Here is a 5,000-nt window from a genome sequence, read left to right as displayed (position 1 = left end):
GGGCAGACTTACGTAATGCAGAGCCATCGACTGAGGAGTGGAGGCGCTCGGCCCAACACCGGCCCAGTTGGTAACTGGACTTAATCACGTCCCCACGCCATTGCAAGGCGTTGTCCAGTTGGCAGATTTCACGTCGCAGCAAGTCCTGGGAAGAATCGTCCACAGCCACACCTAAACCCTGTATCTTCGCCAGCCTCCTCCTTCGAAGAAGTGGACCAAGCCAGCGGGCTGATGGAACCCCCAAGCCCCCATGAGTTATTGGGGCATGGAAGTATCCAACAGGTGTATCCGCTGGGAGACGCAGCCAAGTTCGAACAGCTGCCCGCACACAGACATCCAGGGATGTGAGGGCCCCCAGACGAGTTCTCCCCAAGGCCAGACCATGGTAAATACCCGGGAGGATTACGGACCGAAGGGAATACAGTCTCTGCTGAGGCTTTAGTGGAGCACGCTTAATGATGTCAAGCTGCTTCTCGACCTCCCGCCGAGGATGGAACAAACTTCGTCCGCCGGTGGTGAATTGCAGTCCCAAATACTTAAATGTATCTTCCATCGCCAGTGCTGGAATGTTTTGGACACCAGCACGAAAGATGACTGTCTCGTCGACCTTGGTCTTCTTCTCCCGGCCTGATGACACCAGGGCGAGAGAGAAGCACTTTCGTGGGTTGACCTCAAGCCCGAGGTCACCCAAGGCCGACGTGGCGATGGTAAGAAGTTCCTGCAATCCATCACGAGTCTCGGCGAACAGCAGGAGGTCGTCGGCGAATGCAGCAGCATTTACTCGCCGTCCGAGGATGCGTGCCCCAACATGCTCAGGGAGACGGGATAAGAGGATGTCTACTGCCATGTTAAAAAGGATGGGGGACAGAGGGTCACCCTGCCGAACACCCCTCGAAGGCCGCACCAGATCGGACGACTTCCCACCAGCGCAGATAACCGTCGATCCCGCCCCATAGCACCCCCGGATGTAGTCAACGAACTCGACCGGCAGGCCATGGGCCCTCAGCACAGGGCCAAGGGCCCCATGGGCAAGCGAGTCGAAGGCCTTTGACACATCCAGGGACGCCAAGTACAGCGAACCGGCGGCCCTCCGCGCCTGAGTCATCGCCAGATCCAGGATAAAGGTGTTATGAAGCATCCCATCCTGAGGGATGAAAGCCCGCTGACGACCATCCAAAGTGCAGAAGCGCATAAGGCGGCCAACCAGAACCTTGTGGAAGGCTCTGGTTAGCACCGAGCACACTGTAATCGGACGGAAGTCAGCAGGGGATGCTGCGGCGGTCCTCTTGGGGAGCAGGGTGGTCCTGGCCTGAAGGAGACGGGATGGAAGGGAACGGGAAAGGAGAAGGATATTCAGGATTTTAAGTAAAACCTCCCGGGGAAGGCGACGTAATTGGGCCGGTGTAAGACCATCCGGGCCTGCAGCGGAGCTTCGAGGTGGTAGGGCAGTAGCCGCTTCTTCCGCAGTGATGGGAGCCCATAGTTTGTGGAAGGGTACCATCTTTGAGAACGGCAACAGCCTGTCGGACAGGCCCTCACCCCGGGGAGGCCGAGACCTGACACGAGGTGGGGCAAAGAGGTCTGTCCAATACTCAATCAGCCCCGGGATGGACGGGGGCTGATGCAGAAGAGTGCCCTCAAGGAGCCCGTTGATACAACGTGCCGGATTTTTCTTGAAGGCACGCTGGACCACTGCATATTCCCACCTTCGTCGAGCACGCTTCCGCTCTGGAGGCTGTTGAATCCGTATGTTTGCAGCTTGATGGACAGCTGGTTCCATGCTCCCTAACTCATCCAAAGCAGGTAGCAACATTGCTCGGATAGTGTCCCGGCTAGTGGTAGGACCAAGAGCCAGAAGAGCGTCAAGAGAGCGAAATCGGCGGCCCGATGGAGGGAGTTCAGAAACAAAGGACCAGATGGCAAGGTCAACGATATCCCCCTGAGGTGGAACGTGTGGTACAGGGGATCCATCACCAGGCTCAGCCGCAGCGTCATGAGAACCATGAGCACTACTGGGGAGCTCGGCGACAAACCTTGCCACCATGTCCCGATAGGACTTCGTCCTACGCTGGCACTTGATGGACTCCAGCGTTCGAGCAGGAAAGGCCTTGGCGAGTTCCTGGTTGAAGAACTTGCAACCGTGGATGGTCAGGGTTGCTTCGGCATGGGCCAAACGCAAGAGTTCTTCTTCAGACCACCTGGCCTTCTTCCTCCCCGTCTGTATCTCCGCGTTGACTGCAGATGGATGAGCATGGCGCCGATGAACACCGAGCCCGGTCTTGGTGGAAAAAGACCGTGAGCAATCGGGGCAGACTATGGGGAGCGGCGCTCGACCCGCATCGGTTGGCTGGTTGGGTGGCTCATCAGCTGGCACAGGCGCTCCAGTGGGAGGCCTGGTACCACGTTTACTTCTTGTTGTTGGGCCAGCTGGAGCAAAGACACGAGGGGAGGCAACCCCCGTACCCTAAACACACCCTGCTCTGTCGGTCGAGGAACTTTGGGAGACTTATGCCAAGGCATAACCTTCCTCAGAACCTCTCACGACCCCCGCCACGTGAAGGCCAGAGCTAGGATTTCCCACCGAGAGGCTAAGCGAACCATCGCCCACTCAACACCACTAGGATGCTAAGGAGTGGACCGAGAGGATCCGTATATGACGCATCATGTGAGCATTTGGAGAGTCATAGTTACTCCCGCCGTTTACCCGCGCTTGCTTGAATTTCTTCACGTTGACATTCAGAGCACTGGGCAGAAATCACATTGCGTCAACACCCGCTAGGGCCATCGCAATGCTTTGTTTTAATTAGACAGTCGGATTCCCCCAGTCCGTGCCAGTTCTGAGTTGATCGTTGAATGGCGGCCGAAGAGAATCCGCGCACCCGCGCGCCCCCGGAGGAGCACGCTAAGGCGGACGCGGCCTCGCAGCAAGGAAGATCCGTGGGAGGCCAAGGCACGGGACCGAGCTCGGATCCTGCACGCAGGTTGAAGCACCGGGGCGCGAACGCCGCGCAGGCGCGCGCATCCTGCACCGCCGGCCAGCACGAGGCCAACCAACGGCGAGAGCAGACCACGCCCGCGCTAAACGCCCGCACTTACCGGCACCCCTACGGCACTCACCTCGCCCAGGCCCGGCACGTTAGCGCTGACCCACTTCCCGACCAAGCCCGACACGCCCCGATCCTCAGAGCCAATCCTTATCCCGAAGTTACGGATCCAATTTGCCGACTTCCCTTACCTACATTATTCTATCGACTAGAGGCTCTTCACCTTGGAGACCTGCTGCGGATATGGGTACGAACCGGCGCGACACCTCCACGTGGCCCTCTCCCGGATTTTCAAGGTCCGAGGGGAAGATCGGGACACCGCCGCAACTGCGGTGCTCTTCGCGTTCCAAACCCTATCTCCCTGCTAGAGGATTCCAGGGAACTCGAACGCTCATGCAGAAAAGAAAACTCTTCCCCGATCTCCCGACGGCGTCTCCGGGTCCTTTTGGGTTACCCCGACGAGCATCTCTAAAAGAGGGGCCCGACTTGTATCGGTTCCGCTGCCGGGTTCCGGAATAGGAACCGGATTCCCTTTCGCCCAACGGGGGCCAGCACAAAGTGCATCATGCTATGACGGCCCCCATCAACATCGGATTTCTCCTAGGGCTTAGGATCGACTGACTCGTGTGCAACGGCTGTTCACACGAAACCCTTCTCCGCGTCAGCCCTCCAGGGCCTCGCTGGAGTATTTGCTACTACCACCAAGATCTGCACCGACGGCGGCTCCAGGCAGGCTCACGCCCAGACCCTTCTGCGCCCACCGCCGCGACCCTCCTACTCGTCAGGGCTTCGCGGCCGGCCGCAAGGACCGGCCATGACTGCCAGACTGACGGCCGAGTATAGGCACGACGCTTCAGCGCCATCCATTTTCAGGGCTAGTTGCTTCGGCAGGTGAGTTGTTACACACTCCTTAGCGGATTCCGACTTCCATGGCCACCGTCCTGCTGTCTTAAGCAACCAACGCCTTTCATGGTTTCCCATGAGCGTCGATTCGGGCGCCTTAACTCGGCGTTTGGTTCATCCCACAGCGCCAGTTCTGCTTACCAAAAGTGGCCCACTTGGCACTCCGATCCGAGTCGTTTGCTCGCGGCTTCAGCATATCAAGCAAGCCGGAGATCTCACCCATTTAAAGTTTGAGAATAGGTTGAGGTCGTTTCGGCCCCAAGGCCTCTAATCATTCGCTTTACCGGATGAGACTCGTACGAGCACCAGCTATCCTGAGGGAAACTTCGGAGGGAACCAGCTACTAGATGGTTCGATTAGTCTTTCGCCCCTATACCCAGCTCCGACGATCGATTTGCACGTCAGAATCGCTACGGACCTCCATCAGGGTTTCCCCTGACTTCGTCCTGGCCAGGCATAGTTCACCATCTTTCGGGTCCCAACGTGTACGCTCTAGGTGCGCCTCACCTCGCAATGAGGACGAGACGCCCCGGGAGTGCGGAGGCCGCCGCCCCGTGAAGGGCGGGGAAGCCCCATCCTCCCTCGGCCCGCGCAAGGCGAGACCTTCACTTTCATTACGCCTTTAGGTTTCGTACAGCCCAATGACTCGCGCACATGTTAGACTCCTTGGTCCGTGTTTCAAGACGGGTCGTGAAATTGTCCAAAGCTGAAGCGCCGCTGACGGGAGCGATTATTCCGCCCGAGAGCATCCCGAGCCAACAGCGGCGCGGGTCCGGGGCCGGGCCAGGTAGGTCCGTCATCCGGGAAGAACCGCGCGCGCTTGCCGGGAGCCCGAGCGCCCAAAGGGGCGAATCGACTCCTCCAGATATACCGCCGGGCAGCCAGCCAGGACACCGGGGCTCTGCCCAACAGACGCGAACCGAGGCCCGCGGAAGGACAGGCTGCGCACCCGGGCCGTAGGCCGGCACCCAGCGGGTCGCGACGTCCTACTAGGGGAGAAGTGCGGCCCACCGCACACCGGAACGGCCCCACCCCGCGGCGAGTGGAAAGGCA

General features: G+C 59.3%; 1 pseudogene; it reads right to left on the bottom strand.

The window, feature by feature from the left end:
* LOC124582231 overlaps positions 1–5,000 on the bottom strand; it is a 7,768-nt pseudogene that overhangs the window by 2,213 nt on the left and 555 nt on the right.

This window comes from Schistocerca americana, unplaced genomic scaffold, assembly GCF_021461395.2.
Source record: "Schistocerca americana isolate TAMUIC-IGC-003095 unplaced genomic scaffold, iqSchAmer2.1 HiC_scaffold_404, whole genome shotgun sequence".
In the NCBI taxonomy this organism is placed as follows: domain Eukaryota; kingdom Metazoa; phylum Arthropoda; class Insecta; order Orthoptera; family Acrididae; genus Schistocerca; species Schistocerca americana.
Note: the sequence above shows the minus strand (reverse complement) of the source record. Positions and strands in the feature narration are given on the sequence as shown.